Source organism: Spinacia oleracea, chromosome 1, assembly GCF_020520425.1.
Source record: "Spinacia oleracea cultivar Varoflay chromosome 1, BTI_SOV_V1, whole genome shotgun sequence".
Taxonomy (NCBI): Eukaryota; Viridiplantae; Streptophyta; class Magnoliopsida; order Caryophyllales; family Amaranthaceae; genus Spinacia; species Spinacia oleracea.
The window spans coordinates 73,220,828-73,239,052 of record NC_079487.1 but is presented as its reverse complement, the minus strand read 5'-3'; the positions used below and the strand labels follow the sequence as shown (position 1 = coordinate 73,239,052).

Below are 18,225 nucleotides of genomic sequence, written 5' to 3'. Positions count from 1 at the left end.
AACTACTCACTCATGATAATAAATAACAAAGCAATTAATATAATAGAAAACATGATTAAAGCAATAAACTAAATTAGAACAAGAAGCAATACCTAATTGAAGAACAATGAATAATGAAAGCTTGAATTTTTATATAAATCGAACTAAGTGTTTGAATTGATGTAGAGAGAAAATAAAACTTAGAGAAATAAACTAAGGGTTTTGTGCTGGAAAAATAAGATGTTTACTAAAAATAAAAGGGCTAGTATTTATAGTTTGCCCAAAATACAAGCCAAAAACCGGAAAGAAAAAACGCGAAAAAGCATAAGGGGTTGGCGTCGCCCGATCGGGCGGCTCTTCGCCCGATCGGGCGAATCACTCGATAGTCGGCCCGATCGGGCCAAAATCCGCCCGATCGGGCGGATTGTGAAATCTCCACAAAGCCTCCAGATTGACCGCCCGATCCGCATCGGGCGAGCTGCGCCCGATCGGGCGCGCGTTGATGAACTTGCCTTGTTTATACTTCCGCCCGATGGTTGCATTTCGCCCTCAGCTTCCAGGGCGATTTGCAATCTTCAATGTATCTCGCCCGTATCACCAAGTCTAACTCCCGGGGCTCAACCATAAGCATCTAAGGCTCCCGAAAGTCGACGATGGAGGTCCCGAACTTCTCGGACTCATATAGTGGCCTTGATCAACAATGAAACGGGTCTAAAACGACCCATTTCTCATAATCAAACCTGAAACTCAAGGCACACTCAATAATACACATTAGTACTAGAAACGGCTCCTAAGAGCACGTTTGATACATAAAAGTACTAAGGGACGGGGGTAAAAACTCTATATAAAACGCATATATCAAACTACCCCAAGCTAGATCTTTGCTTGCCCCTAAGCAAAGAAATCATCGATGAATACATAAATCAACTTCACCCCAAACACATCTTAAAACAATGGATACGATTCAAGGCAAAATCCAACAAGCATGCATCAATGTCAACCAATCAAATTCATTCAACCGCCAATCCACCTCAACAATCGTCACGCAAAGCGAACCACAAGTGTACAATGAAATTCAAGACTAGTGCTCACACACTCGTCACTCATTTATGTGGCGGATAAAAATTGTACCCGTTCGCTCCCCTCCCAGCATATATGTGTACAATGCCCTCCCAAACTCACAACACTCGTGTGTGTAGAAAAACATGCACTCAACCTAGTAGTCGACTCGGAATGTGTCATGTCATAACTTGCATTGATAAACAACTACTTTCACATCAATATGACTCTATGCACAAAGGTCGGAAGGTCTTCAAAGCTTGTAATGATAGGCTTAGGTAGAGGTGCGGTAAATTTGGGTATAATGTGAGCTTTAAAGCCTTGGCTTTGGTGAGCATAAATCCTAAAAACAACCGTGATCAATCAACATAATGACCATAATCTCCCACTCAACACATGACAAAACAACAAATAGCCAACACCATACTTTCTTGCATTTTTTTTTCACAATTGTAACCAATCACTCATAAGGATATGAATTTGCAGAACTTGATTGAAACAACACTTTGAACTTTTTATGAGAGTAATAGATTGTTCTCTTTCTTTTCCTTTTCAATCTCTCTTTTTTTTTTCTTTTTAGAAACCTTCACATTTGTTTTGTTCTTTCATCTCTTTTCATTTTCAACTCATTTTCAACAACAAACATGATAAGACGAACTCCTTTTTCGATACCTACTTTGTGCTCAAAATGTAGCACATTACAACTCCCTCACCTCACTACTATTAGCTCCCCCAAGCTAGGTTTGGGACTAGTAACCAATGGGGTTTTTCATGGGCTTGTAATATGGCTAGTCACCGAATAAAAGGGCACAAGCAACAACATGGGTAGAAAAGGAGGGGACAAATGTATCTAATTTCATCTGAAGGCTACCTAAATAGAAAAATGCCTTCGTCCTCCACAATGTGCATGTATATGAGTCATAAAACACTACTAATAGTTGCAAATCAATACTCAAAATCAATGACACACCAGGAAGCTATCACACATCCTAACCAAATCAACTAGTCAAGCACCAAGTCCACAAATAGTTGGTCAGAGTTGACTCATGTTAAGGCATCAAAGCAATCGAATATCAAATCATGGCTAACGCATCCACATTGCTCGTCATCAAATACCAAGAATCAAAACAATTTTCAATCAAAGGGGCACAGGGAAGCATGATATTGTATTCATCGGAACGTATTTTTGTATTTTTGTATTTTTGTATATTTTTTTTGTTTTTTTTTTCTTTTTCAAAGCAATAAACTAATTTAGAAAGCATTAAACATACCAAAATAAACACACCAAAATAAAGAAATGCGAAAATAAAAGAAAGACATACCTACAATGTACAAGTAGTGTGAAACCCCCCCCCCCCCAAACCAAATCAGACAATGTCCTCATTGGCTCAAGGGTATCGAACCTCATCATCAACATCAGCATCACTGATGGCCTTGGCCATCATCACCATCATCATCACCATCATCTCTGCCACCATGCCCACTAGGACCCGCTCCCCACCCTCCGTACTGGGTGGGTGTGAAGGTGCCCATAGAACCCGGAGCTCCATATCCCTCCGCGGGATAGGTAAACCAGGTAGGGTGCTCGTAATCTGGGGCAATATAGCCCTGCCTGGCATACTGATCATAAAATGGGAACATGGTCCTCTGGTGATCAGCTGCGAACTCCCGGAACCCGAGCTCAAGTCTGCTCAACCTCTCATCAATGGACCCCTGATCCTCATGAACTACCGGGCCACTCTGGGGCCTCCCCGTGTCTCGACGCCCCCTCCTGAAGTAGGTGCAAGGCTCTGGCTGGTACTGATGGGGCTCTGGCTGAGGGTCAGGCTGAGGCTGGGGGTCAGGTTGAGGCTCTCGCTCAAATCCAACAAATAGATAATGAGCCTGACCGGGTCTGAAACTAGTGCGGCCCTGAGGGTCAGGCAAGGTGAAAAGCCTGTTTCCCTCGAACATCCAGTACATGGCTCCCGGCCTAAATAACCCGTGCTCCCCCTGCAGCCTACGGAGTCCAGCAAAATAAGCCAAATCAAGCAAGTTGCTACCCAGAACTGGGATCTGGTTAGCCTCAGTAAAATTGGCCGTGGCCATGGCTATGTGGGTGATCAACCCACCAATGGTAATCTTGGTAGTATGTGTGGAGGTGGCTATGGAGTAAAATTGAGAGGCCATGTGATGTGCAAGGTTCATTTTGTAGCTCTCCTCTCCTTCGGAAACGTAGCCACCTAGGATCTCTAGCTCCGTACTTCTAATGTTCTGGGTCTCATCCCTACCAAAGATAGTAAATCCTAGGAACCTGTAAAAGACAATGGGTACCGGGTGTTGAATCTTGGAAGCATGCAAATGTTGCATACTCCCGGGATTATCATTGCCCGTAAGCTTTCCCCACATGGTACAGTTATTGTGAGTCTCCTTGGGTTTCCTACTATATGTGGTAGACAATCCAAAAATCCTACCAAAATCAGATAAGCTCATGGTGTAGGTTCGGTTCATGACACGAAATTGAACCGATGACACGGTTCGATAACCATCCCTACGAATATTAAAACTACTCAAAAATTCTAGAGTCAACCGCCTAAATGTGAGACGGAGCATACCATACATGCTACTCATACCAACACCAACAAAAACACGTTTTACATCACGCTCAATTCCCATTTCATGCAATGATTTTTGACATATAAAGCGAGTAGGGATTACCTCCCTCAATTTGAGGTGCATGAATCGTGCTCGTTGCTCCTCCGTAATAAAGATGACATCCGGAAAATCCGTGTCGGGCTCGAATTGCGGTGGTGGAGGTGGTGGTGTCGGTTCCCGAGCTCGGCTTGTGGAAGCCTCATGTTGATTTCTTGGTACCCTCGTGCATTTTCTTTGTGGTCTATTTGCCATTGATGAAAAATCTGAATTTTTGAGTTTTTTGAGTTTTTTGGGTGAATTTGGGGATTTTGTGGGGATGAGTGAAAACTTAAATCGATTAGGTGTAGGTTGTAGAGGATGATGAGGGGATGATTTTGATGAAAATTTTGTTGAATTTGGTGGAGAATTGAGGGAGATATGGTGGTTGGAAGTTTTTTTGAGGTTGGGGTTTAATGGAGGAAGAGAGAGAGAGAGTTAGGTTGAAGATGAAGAAAAAGTGAAGAAAGAAAGAAGAAACCGTGTACTTGTCGCTGAAATCGCATCTCGCCCGATCGGGCGACATTCCGCCCGATCGGGCAGTTTGCGATCCTTTTCTTCTGATCCGTACGCGCCCGATCGGGCGCACCTCGCCCGATCCGAATCGGGCGATTTGCGAAAGCTCATTTTCTTGACTTTTTCCTTCCCATAATCATCCTTGACTTTTCCTCGAAAATTTCATCAACCGCCCGATCGGGCAAAATAATTTCGCCCGATCGGGCCTTCCACTCGTCTTTTGCGCTCGATCGGGCAAACAAACGCCCGACTCGGGCGTTCCACTCGCCAAAGCGCCCGATCGGGCAAAATTATTTCGCCCGATCGAGCATTCCACTCGCTGGACCGCCCGATCGGGCATGCTGCGCCCGATCGGGCGGAAATAAACTGCAAGAAACTCATCCGTGCGCGCCCGATCGGGCGCACCTCGCCCGATCCGCATCGGGCGATTTGCAGTGTGCTTGGCCTTGAGCTTAATTTCACTTTCGATCTCGAACTTGGGGCTTTAGGCCTGCACATTAAGAAACACCCAAACAGCGTAATGCCCTCTTCTCGCCTCACTAACACCAAAAACAATACTTAAACACACGTAGGTAATAGAAATACTTAAACACACGTAGGTAATGGAAAATACTAACTAAACACACAAAAATTAGAATCAACAATCAAGCTTATACTGCTAAGGCAATAAATGGATAATGAAATACTCATCCCCTATGAGATTGATGTAATGTCCCCATTACACAATCTCCGTTTATGCGCAGACAATAGACATGAAAGGGATGAGAGCCACGACAGCTCATCGAATTGGGGCACCAAAGATGGTGCCACCTGGTGTCACATCGATTACCTTGGATGAGCTGTGTGGTGCGGGAAGTGACAGTTCACGACCCCGATCGTGAATACGATGTCCACCGTTTACAGAACTTTCGGCCCCTTGGGTCGTGGCATCATCAATCCGTCCCTTCTTTCGAACCCATGCCGAAGAGTGTATACTCCGATCACCTCCACCTGCAAGACAATTTGAAACATGTGCTTTTTCCGAGGAGTTATTAGAGTTAGTATGAGTCAATTCGGTATTAAAATAATCATTAGAAATATTGACTCCAAAACATGACTCCTCTACCATAGGGTTCTTAGCAACATGGGTTAAATTGAAAGTAACCTTATCATCTCCCACATTTAGCGTCAACTTGCCATTCTTGACATCTATGATTGCCCCCGCAGTGTGTAGGAAAGGCCGACCTAAAATAATAGGAATTTGCCTATCCTCTTCCATGTCTAAAACAACAAAATCAACAGGAATAAAGAATTTACCTACTCTAACAGGCACATCTTCTAAGACACCTAGGGGGTATTTTACAGATCTATCGGCCATTTGCAGAGTTATGTTGGTAACTTTTAAATCACCCATGTTCAACTTAGTACATACAGACAGGGGCATGACACTAACACTGGCACCTAAATCACATAAGGCTTTGTCAATAAAAAGGTTACCAATATTACACGGGATAGAGAAACTCCCGGGGTCCTTCAACTTGGGTGGAGACTTATTTTGTAGTAAGGCACTGCACTCCTCAGTAAATGCAACAGTCTCCACCTCACTAAATGCTCTCTTCCTAGTCAAGATGTCTTTCATGTATTTAGCATATGCAGGTACTTGAGTAATTAATTCAGTGAAAGGGACTGTTACCTGCAGATTCTTTACCACTTCTAAGAACTTACCAAACTGCTTGTCTAGCTTGTTCTTTAGCTGACGATGAGGGAAGGGAAGTTTGATATGTGGAACTTGTATCTCAACTTTCTTCTCAACCCTTGTGTCAGCTTCCTTATCCTTGACCACCTTCTCACTTTCTCTTGGCACAACACCACTAACGGATACTTCAACCCCTTCCTCTATAGTCATAGGTGGCCCATCATACTCATATCCACTTCGCAAAGTGACAGCATTTACAGACTCTCTGGTCACAGGCTGTGAGGGGAGTTGACCTTTGGGTCTCTCTGCAAGAGCGGTAGCCATTTGTGCCAACTGTTTATCCATGATCTTGTTATGAGCAGTGAGGGCATCGATTTTGGCATCCTTTTCGCTCAGAGATCTCTGCAATTCCAACATCATATTCCTCATCTCTAAAAGCATGGGATCAGGTTGTGTGGGTTGAGGTTGTGGTGGTAAGCCAGGTGATCCACTAGGTTGCGAGTTGTAGTTACTCCGCGGTTGGTAGGGTTGTTGTGGTGGTGGAGGGTGTTGAATCTGGTGGGGGTTCTGAACATTAGTACTCCTATATGATAATAGGGGGTTGTTTTTATACCCCTCATTGTATGAGTTGGAATACGGATTGTTCTGCTTGTAGGATTGGAATGCATTGCATTGTTCGATGGAGCTCCGGCATACCTGTGCATAATGGCCTTGCATCCCACAACTATTACAGACATTAGCAGATTGGGCACTCATTGCAGCGACACTAGCATGTTGGGTGGATTGGGAAGATGCGATCTGTATATTGTCGAGCTTGTGATGTAGGGCAGTTAGCTGAGCAGTAAGCTGTTCAATAGAATTCATCTCATGCTTAACACCTCGGTCGGCAAAACCTCTAGGATTCCCATATTGGGCACTATGGATGGCCATCTCCTCAATCACCTCCAAAGCTCTAGGCGCCTCCAGTTGCATAAATCTCCCACTGGCAGCTGAATCCAAAAGACACCTAGATTCATTACCCAGACCATTGTAGAACTGCTGAACCAGGAACCAGTCATCTAAACCATGGTGTGGGCACTCTCTTTGCAAGTCCTTGAATCTCTCCCAAACTTCGAACAAACTCTCATCTACTTGTTGAGAGATACCTAATATCTGACCCCTCAGACGAGCTGTCTTCTCAGGTGGGAAATATTTAACATAGAATGCGAGGGCCAAAGAATTCCAATCGGTGATTTTCATAGCTGCGCGGTTGAGACTGTTAATCCATAGCTTGGCCTTCCCACTCAATGAAAATGAAAAGAGTATCTCCATAGTCTGCTCCGGTGTTAAATTCTTCTGCTTAATGGTGGCACAATACTGAATGAAAGACTGAATGTGGAGATTGGGATCTTCACCCTTTTCCCCACCGAATTGGTGTCTCTCGATCATGTTTATCAGTTGGGGTTCAATCTTGAAATTCTCGACCGCAATGGAAGGCATGATTGCCTTGGGAAGCATAGACAGACTTGGTTTAGAATAGTCTGTAAGCCTTGGCACAAGTGGGGGTGGTGGTGCTTGGTCACCCATCTCTGAATCTGTATGGAATAGATTGCTAATCAGATGGTCGGATTCAGAGTCAGAATAGTCTCTCAACTGTTCAACGAATCTACGCCGTCTACGAAAGGTCCGTTCAGGTTCAGGATCGAACGAAGTCAGATCGCTGGTAGGGACAGTCCTGGGCATAAACAAGCAAGAACTAGAAAACAGTAGTGAGATCCGGTCTCAAGGAACGAGAGTCCCTTGAGAAGTGACAAACAATAATCTAGAAAAACAATTAATAACGGAAAATAAAACCGTTTCCCCGGCAACGGCGCCAAAATTTGACAGGCTAAATCGCACTCCTATCAAAGATAAACCTAACGTTCACCAACTAAAAATATAGCAAGGGAAGCAGGGATCGTATCCACAGGGAAACAGTGTTCTTTCTACTATTAAAAGACTAATCTAGACTATTGGTAACAAGAATTGGATTGGTTTGTATATTAAACTAAAGCAAATAATCAAATCGGAAGATAACAATATTAAAGGAATCTAGGGCAGCGGTTCACCACAAATGCAGACCGGGATTGGACAACGGACAATAACAATCAATTAACAATCATAACTAGGAAAACATGCATCTCTCGAATCTTATGAATTCCTTAGGATAGAACAACTAGCGGGCTCTCGCTACGTACTAGAAATAATTCCTATCTAATAGCCACAAACCAAAAACATCAGATTTATACCTCTCGGCGCATAATGTAAGGTTAATCAAACTCAAATCAAAATAGTCCGGCCGAACATAATTGACGAGCAATAATAATAAGCTATAGAAATTAATCAATCAATCAAATATCATGTCCACATATAATCCCAATCATGCATTCATGGATCCCCTAAACCCTAGAAATTAAACTACTCACTCATGATAATAAATAACAAAGCAATTAATATAATAGAAAACATGATTAAAGCAATAAACTAAATTAGAACAAGAAGCAATACCTAATTGAAGAACAATGAATAATGAAAGCTTGAATTTTTATATAAATCGAACTAAGTGTTTGAATTGATGTAGAGAGAAAATAAAACTTAGAGAAATAAACTAAGGGTTTTGTGCTGGAAAAATAAGATGTTTACTAAAAATAAAAGGGCTAGTATTTATAGTTTGCCCAAAATACAAGCCAAAAACCGGAAAGAAAAAACGCGAAAAAGCATAAGGGGTTGGCGTCGCCCGATCGGGCGGCTCTTCGCCCGATCGGGCGAATCACTCGATAGTCGGCCCGATCGGGCCAAAATCCGCCCGATCGGGCGGATTGTGAAATCTCCACAAAGCCTCCAGATTGACCGCCCGATCCGCATCGGGCGAGCTGCGCCCGATCGGGCGCGCGTTGATGAACTTGCCTTGTTTATACTTCCGCCCGATGGTTGCATTTCGCCCTCAGCTTCCAGGGCGATTTGCAATCTTCAATGTATCTCGCCCGTATCACCAAGTCTAACTCCCGGGGCTCAACCATAAGCATCTAAGGCTCCCGAAAGTCGACGATGGAGGTCCCGAACTTCTCGGACTCATATAGTGGCCTTGATCAACAATGAAACGGGTCTAAAACGACCCATTTCTCATAATCAAACCTGAAACTCAAGGCACACTCAATAATACACATTAGTACTAGAAACGGCTCCTAAGAGCACGTTTGATACATAAAAGTACTAAGGGACGGGGGTAAAAACTCTATATAAAACGCATATATCAATACCTCAAACCCTTCATTCCCATCAGGCAAGGTTAAAACAGGTGCTGAGGTTAAACGCTCTTTGAGAATTTGGAAGGCTTCCTCACATTTTTCGCTCCACTCAAATTTTGATTCTTTCTTCATCAAGTTGGTCATGGGTCTTGCTATCTTTGAGAAATGTCTCACAAATCTCCTATAATACCCAGCTAGACCTAAGAAACTCCGAATATCAGACACATTCTTCGGAGTAGGCCACTCACTCACAGCTTGAATCTTGGCAGGATCCACAGAGACTCCTTCCTTTGACACATAATGCCCCAAAAATGCTACCTTTTCCAGACGGAACTCGCACTTAGAGAACTTTGCATACAACTGGTTCTTCCTAAGCGTCTCCAAGATAACCCTCAAATGTTCGTCATGTTCCTTTTCATTCCTCGAATAGATCAGAATATCATCAATGAATACCACCACAAACTTATCTAGGAACTCATGGAAAATCCTATTCATCAGATCCATAAATATGGCGGGTGCATTGGTTAACCCAAAAGGCATTACTGTAAACTCATAATGGCCATAACGAGTCCTAAATGCAGTCTTAGGAATGTCTTTTTCAGCTACCCTCAATTGGTGATATCCCGAACGCAAATCAATCTTTGAGAATACACTTGCCCCGTTCAACTGGTCAAACAGGTCATCTATCCTAGGCAAAGGATATTTGTTTTTGATTGTTACGTTGTTCAACTCCCTATAATCAATACATAGCCGCATACTCCCATCTTTCTTTTTGACAAACAATACTGGAGCTCCCCACGGTGATGCACTAGGCCTAATGTACCCCTTGTCGAACAAGTCCTGCAATTGTGTCTTTAACTCACTCATTTCTGGGGGTGCCATCCTATAAGGTGCTTTGGATATAGGTGCGGTTCCGGGATTTAACTCTATGGTAAATTCAAGGGTTCTAGCCGGTGGCATACCCGGAATCTCATCCGGAAATACATCTACAAATTCTCTTACGATTGGGACATCCTCTATCTTTACCCCAACTTTCTTACTTACATCTTGGACACTACAGAAAAATAGTTCACACCCTTTATTGACCAGTTTCCTCACTTGTAATGCGGAGATCACCCCAAAGTTCCTAGACTTCCCAAAACGTCTATATGATATTGATTTCCCAGTAGGGTTCTTTAGGCTTACTTTCTGAATCTCACAATCTATCCTGGCCTTGTATAAGCTTAGCCAATCCATCCCCAGAATCACATCTAGGTCCCCCAAACTAAATTCTATCAAATTAGATGGAAAAGTGCAATCTTTTATCTTCAAAGGCAAGTTCTTAAATAATTTCGTACACCTTATTGTTGCACCATTAGGCATACTAACAGGTAAATCAATTGCCTCAAAATCTACTAACTTCAAATTTTTAACAATAGAGGTCGAAATAAAAGAATATGTTGCCCCTGAATCAAACAATGTTTTAACAGGTAAGGAGTTGATAGAGAAAGTACCCGAAACTACGTCTGCAGAACGTTCAGCTTCATTTCTACTCATTACAAACAGCTTTCCGGGAGCCTTGTTGTTATTGTTGTTTCCATTGGCAGGTTTGTTTTGGTTTCCCTGGTTGTTTGGTGCCCCAGCAGGCTTCGAACCTTGGTTCCCCGAATGGTTAAACCCTGGTTTCCCTTGGTTACTACTCCCACTACCATTCTGCTCTCTCTTCTGCTTTGTAAAGCACTCATACTCTCTATGCCCCTTCTTACGACAGTAGTTGCAAGTTACCAATTCCCCCTTATAGTCCTTCCCAGGGTGATTGTTGTTGCACATCTTACAGTGATGCACTCTGTTAGGCTGGTTTTTGTTGGTGTAGTTATTCCCCTGGTTATTTCTTCCCTGAAAGTTACCATTGCCATTATCATTCCCATTTCCATTTCTATTCCTTTTGAAGTTCCCCTGACTTCCCCCAGCATTAAACTCTTTCCTTTTATCCCCAACAACCATATTCTTTTTGTCCCTCCTGGTCTGCAGGCCATAAATATGGGCAGCTCTTCCATACACAATGTCTAAGGACGTAAAGGTTTCCCCGCCTAATCCCAGTTGGATCTCATCGGTTAACCCCTGTTCAAACCTCTGAGCCTTTAGTTCCTCAGTAGCTACCACCTCAGGTGCAAACCTCGACAAAGCTATAAACTTACTGTAGTATTCAGCAATGGTCAAATTCCCCATCCTAAGGTTGATAAATTCCTGGGCTTTCTGCTTCCTCATAAAAGGAGGATAAAACTTCCCCCTCAAAGCGACAATAAAAGAATCCCAATTGAATCCCTCAGCAGCGCTTAGTCTAGTCCCATTTTCCCTCCACCAAAGGTCGGCCTCATCTTTCAGGTAGAGGACAGCTTGGCCTACTTTCATATGCTCAGGACAGTTTACCGCCCCAAATAGTTTCTCAAATTCCCTGATCCAGTTTTCAAGGAAGGTGGGGTCTGCCTGCCCCTTAAAGTATGGTGGCTTAACTTTCGCAAGCCTTTCAAACATGTCCCCTGCAGAATCGGGACGCTCAGTTCTTTCCTGGGTTAGTTTTTCCTCCAAGAGGCGAATAGCAGCAGCTAGGTCACTATTATTGGCCATCCTAGAGCGCGACCTGAAATTAATATGTTCTAATTCAGGTTCAAAACTTTACGTACATTATCCTCTAGCAATGCAATATCACATTAACATTCAAAATGCACACGAAATGAACAATCATGCAAAACATTCAACTGAGAGACAAGGAATAACTTCAATCATCACGAATAATAAGTTAGAATAAAAGAAGAAAACATTCCCCTTGCGTGCCCGTAAAACTTTGATCCTTTAGATAGTCAATAATCTAACTTTTATTCCTCAGAAGAATGTCAATAACAATCCTAAATATTAACACACACCTGTTCTCAAAATAAAGTAAAAAGGTTCTACGATATAAACATAAACTATGGTTGGGCGGATTGTCCAACATTTTTCTCACACACAACTAAATATGTAAGCAAAGCTAAAGGGAAACATCATCAGACTTGTCCTTTGATTCGCTATAACCTTCTAGGGTGAATAACTCATATTTAAGTTCATCATCGTCATCCATATCAAAATAATAAGCTTCTTTTCTTGGCCTAGAGGATCTTCGTAGACCTTGAAGTTGATGATTAGCTTCCTCTGGCTCAGGCTCAGGTTCAGGTTCATGTTCGGGCTCAAACTCAAACTCAGGTTCAACCTCCAATTCATGTTCGAACTCAAACTCAAATTCTTGTTCGAACTCAAACCCAAATTCATGCTCAAACTCAGGCTCCGAATCGCTTTCAGGTCTCAAAACAGCTTGATAAATATCGACCCTAGTTTGCCCTCTAGCACGATCAAATTCACGAAGGGCTTCATCATCACTATCAGGTTCTCCTGCTCTTAAAACTCGACGCAGAACAAGTTCATGGCTGGTGTAACTGTTAATGTCAGACTCGTAATCCATTTCATTTTCATCATCGCTTAGAACAATAGGGTTAGAATTGCTCCCTATTCTATTCCCTTGTATGCCAGACATGATTAGTGATCTATAACAATTAAACATAGTTTCTATGTTAGTAATTAGTACTCTCACTTACCGTATGATCCCACAATACACAATAAGTAAGAATATATATCAATCGCAAAGCGTAGGAAAGACACGATAGTTAGCAGGTAGAGAAATTACAATCATGTTGACATAATGCAGACACAATGCTTCTATTCTATATGCCCTTTCCTATACTACCCAACTCTCAAAATAATCATAGTATATCAAACATTGAAGCATAAAAGAATAAAACACGAATGATTTATAAGAATTTGATTGATTAAAAGAATAATTATTAAAAGATAAATAATTAATTTTTTTTTTTTTTTTTTTTACGGTACTGTAGCAGCAGCAGCAGTAAAATTTTTTTTTTTTTTTGAAAATATTAATTTGAATTTCAAAAGAATCGAAATACATTAATTCACATGAACAAGAACGCATTTCAAAGCACGTTTCAAGAGTCAATATTAAAATAAATTCAAACATTTCTAGCTAATAACTTTCAATTTATACACTAGTGCGAAATTACTTTTACGTAACTAATTAGTTAGTTAGGCGCCTAAATTATAAAAGGTAGACACGAAATGTCAGTAAAACCTTTAGCTCAAAAATACCACTTTGTAACACCCCAACAATTCCCATTTTCTAAAATAACCCTTCTTAAATATAACTGTAGGGAATTATCAAAGTATTGTCGCCCGTGTGAAAACGTAACGGCTTATTCAGAATTTTGCAGCGGAAAACATAAAACTAACTTTTAGGTTCATAAATAATCTATTACATATTAGGTCCAAAACCAATTAACTGAAATAAGGAAACACGAATAGTACGACAAATTTCAAATCCAAGTTAACAAATCAAATCACTTAATTAAACAAATATAACTACAAGCTCTCTAATCCCGATCCCAATTATGCATCATCTTCAAACCTGTAGATGGGCAACGCTTATTGATCCTTAGAGACTGCTCACCAAAGATGGGTCATCACAGGATCAATAGGCATAGCCATGATCAACACACACAAACAAAGCACGTAATCAGCAAAGCTGAGTACTACATACTAAAGCAATAATAATGCTAACATGATACTATTAAACATAATTAAGGGCAGACAAAGCATGATAATCTGACGACCATACTTAACTAGACTAGGCTAGACTGGACTAGACTTTTATAACAATAATATTATTTTAATTGAAATAGGCAATGGACCGAGTTTTCTAGCTAGATGTCTTCACTAAGGAAGACGAGGTACGGGCGCGACTCCGTAACCTCAGTGACCTGCGATATCGAGGAACGTTTGACTGAAAATAGGACGCGGTGATCAATCCGGTCCGAATGAAAGGCCATGGGCTACCACCATGAACCCCAACTCCTGTTTGTCCGTCACTTTAGACGTGCACAGTCTAAAGCTATTGCTACTCAGTTTCACTTTACATGATTTACAAATTGACACCCTGTTATGACTCAACAATCACATAAGGCATGCAACTCACATTTATTTACAACTGTTTTTATCTTGGAATTGAGTAAGTGATCACAAAGGCATCAAACAAGATTCATTCCAATTAACTCCAATCTTTTCTTTAATACTGATCAACCCCTGTATATGGGTATAAGGTTTCAACTTACTAAATAAGGTCCTCCGCCCTCATAAAGTAGTGAAAAGCTAAAAGGGAACAACAACTAACTGATCTGAATTATATACTAAATAATCTAGTGTTCCCAATCAAATATATTTGCATCAATCTTCCATACTAACATGTTATAATCCTCAAACTGCAATAAAGGTTTAATATGTTCATCCAACATTATCAAACATGCAATTTCGACCTGACTAAGTTCATCAACAACATTAACATAACCAAGTTCATCAACAATTCAACATGGTTTCAACAATTAGCACACATTCCAAGCACACAGGTATGTACGTACCTTGTGTAAACAAACTGATAGGCCACTTTAACACTTTCAAAAGTCGCCTAAAGAGAATTCTCCGCCTAAAACAACCAACAAGTAATCCCAATCAATTTCTAATCATTGGCAACCATAATAAAGCATTCTAAATGTATCCTAAACATATTTAGAGCTTTCCCCAATATCAAAACTTAAACATTTGATTTCCTAGCATCATACTTATTGAACTAGTGATTGAAATTCGTTGAAAACTTTTGCAAACATCGTACTTTAAATTTTCAGCAATATAAATTCATTTAAAAGCTTCACCAAGGTCAATCTACGTTCCTAGTATCTCAAAACAACCAATTCAATAATCCATCCTCAACCTACCATGATTAATAATTATAAAAACCTTGAATTTCATACTTTAAACAATCAAAAACCAATATTTCAATGTAATTAGATAATCTGAAAATTAATAACTTTATTATGAAATTCATATAATCTTAAATTTATAATTTAAATCACAAAACTCATAACTTTAATTCAAGAAAACTTAACTCAAACTAATAAATCATGAATAAACCCTAACTCAATTTTTAATTAACCAAAACTGAAAATAATTCGTTTATAATTAGCAACCCAAAACTGAAAATCATGTTCAAGCCATAAAAATTATAAATTTAATATCAAGAACATAATTTAAATTAACAACTTTTATTTAAAATAATTAGTTACTTAGGGTTTAAGAAATAACCAAGAATTAAGGAGAGAGAAAAGCTGGACGGCGGAACGACGGTGGCTCGCGGCAAGGTCTACCGGCGACGGTGGTGCTAGGCCGCGGTGATGCTGCGAAAAACGCAAAGGGCTAAGGTAATGGACGAAAAACAGAGGGGGAGGAAAGGAACGAAAAACAAAGGAAGACAGGAGAATCGAAGGAGGAGAGAGAGAAGGCTGAGATTACCGTGGTGGTCGGTGGCTGGGACGACGGCGCAGGTGGAGGTGTTGAGGCCGACGGCTGCGGGTCGAGAGGTTGAAGAAGACAGTTGCTCTCTTTTCTTTTCTTTTTCTGTTCACGTGAGTTATCAAAAGAAGGAGGGGTTATAGTTTTGGAGTTATATTGGTTTTGGGCTTTGCCCAATTGGGCCAGGAGTAGAATTTAGGTTGTTGAATCCGAAAGGGTTAGGACTTGTTTTCTAATTTCAATAGAACGTGGTTTTGCAATTCGAATTCGTTTTAAAGTAAAACTCGAAAATACATTTTGGTTTCATAATCATTAAAAGTATTCGAAATGAAATAAAATAATTATATTTCAATTATATATTCGTTTCTAAAATCCGTAATTTATGTTTAAATATATATTAAATATATTAAATATTCGTTAAAATATATAAATAAAATGTATAAAATTACGGGGGATTACATCAAGTATTTAATGGCATTAAATACTCCATCTATGGATATTCGGAATCGACGGATCTTGGTTCCAGTGGGAGCTGAGATCGTCAAAAGCAAATTATGAATACTCCGGAAACGATGATATTGCCGGAAACGGAAATATGGATCGTATCGGAAATATAAATATTATCCAAGTCGTAGATGTTGCCGGAAACGGAAACATGGTACGTATCGGAAAATATTATCGGGAATGGAAATATTGCCAGAATCTGAAATATTGCCGGAAACGGAAATATTGTCGGAATCGGAAATATTATCGGAATCGGAAAATAATTCCGGAAACGGAAATATTAAATATTTGTTCGAAACGGAAATTAATTCCGGAATCGGAAATGTTAAATATTTATCGGAAATGAATTCCGGAATCGGAAAATTAATCGGAAGCGCGACGTACGAAATAAACATCGGACGAGCTTGCTAGACGCAAGGCCCAGCACGACGATAGGCCCAACGCCTAGTGAAGCCCGCGCGCACAAGCAAGCGCATAGGCGCAGCCCACTGCGACCAAGCAAGCCCATCCAAGCGAGAAGCAAGGCCATGTCCGCGAGCAAGGATAGCGAGCTGGCGCGCCCTTCGTGGGCTGCGATCAGCTGCTGGGCCGAGCGCAGCGTGCGCGCACAGCGCCCTTCGTGGGCTTTGCGTGTGTGTTTGTGTTTGTGTACGGAGCCTTGATCGATTAGGATTCGTTTAGATTAATTTCCTAAATCTACTAGAAATTAGGTGATTGAATTTAAGTTAAATTCAGATTAGCTAAATTGATTCCTAGTAGGATTCTAGAATCCGATTTCCCTACCCTATAAATAGGTGATCATATTCACAATTTATGGACAATCTAATTCAAGTATTCATATAAGTTTTAGGCTTAAAACTCAGATTTTTATTTGCTAAATCCAAAAATTACATTGAACCTTAGGTGCAATTCTAGTTAATTAAATCTAAGGCGGATACGAGCGTGCTGTGGACTATCTACGGAGGGACGACATTTGGAGTCCTAGACTTTTTCTTGTTCGGTTCGGGCGCAGCTAGGGAGGGCACGCTACAAAGAGTATGAATCCTAAATTATGCTAATTGTTATGTGGCAATTAATTTGGATTCCTGGCTTTATGGTTTTTCCGCATGATTTAAATTCATTTATATGTATCATAACCTCACACAATGTGTTATCAAATTTTGGCATTAAGAGACTTAAGGAATCATATTTGTTTGCTAGAGAATAAATGTGATTAGTAGGACAATATTGATTGGACCTACAACTAAAATATATTAATCATATAAGGTCACACATATAAGCACTAATTGGAATGGGCCCAAAAGGTCCTATGGCAACCGGCCTGCTAAGAGAAATAAGGTTGGGCTTTGTGTTAACCTAAAAACTCTAACATTATAATAGTTATAATGTCAGGGATTTAGAAATTACGTTCATTCAATATCTGACACAAAAGGAAAACACAAAACCCTAACTCTTTCTCTGAAACGTCGTTCTTCCCAAACAAAGCAAGAGATTGATCGTGATCGTTCTCTTCCGTACTAGCATACGTGGGATTCAATCGGTGCTTGTGGACTAAGTAGAGGAGCAACAAGTGGGGCTCTCAGATCTTCGAAACTTGCATACGAACGGGAGAACACGCTACAAAGTTGATTATTCTTTCGTCTTAATCTGATCTATACTATTGTTATGCATGTGATCCTGTGATAGATGGTAGAAAATTGTTTCCTGAAATTCCGCTTTATGCATCTATATGTTTCTACAAACACACCCTTAATTGCCCGGTCATTCATGTCCTTAAGTCTTGAGAGTTAATTGAGGAATATGTCCCGTACTTTCTATGATTGCCCAAATCAAGTGTTTTTTATTTTTTTGAAAACTATATCCTTGTCTATCCACGTTAAATTATCCCATAATAAATATTTAAAAATGAAAATAATTGAGCAATAATTAATAATTGAGCAATAATTAATAATTGATTGACTTCCCATGTAATACGCATCCACCTCCCCCTACACACGAATTGAACACGGTATATGTATTGTGCATATGCCATGCCATGAACTGATTAAGCCATTTTTTTCATTTTCCATTTCTTTTTGTCTGTTTTGGTTGTTTAATTTGGATAATTAAGAGAAGCAGGGCCGGTCCTGACAT

General features: G+C 40.6%; 1 non-coding gene across 1 annotated transcript; it reads left to right on the top strand.

Annotated features, from left to right (window-relative positions):
• Positions 1-6,959: 6,959 nt before the first annotated feature.
• LOC130466493 (small nucleolar RNA R71) lies at positions 6,960-7,066 on the top strand. The gene has a single exon (XR_008926717.1). It is a non-coding gene; the product is annotated as a small nucleolar RNA R71 (small nucleolar RNA).
• Positions 7,067-18,225: the final 11,159 nt, after the last annotated feature.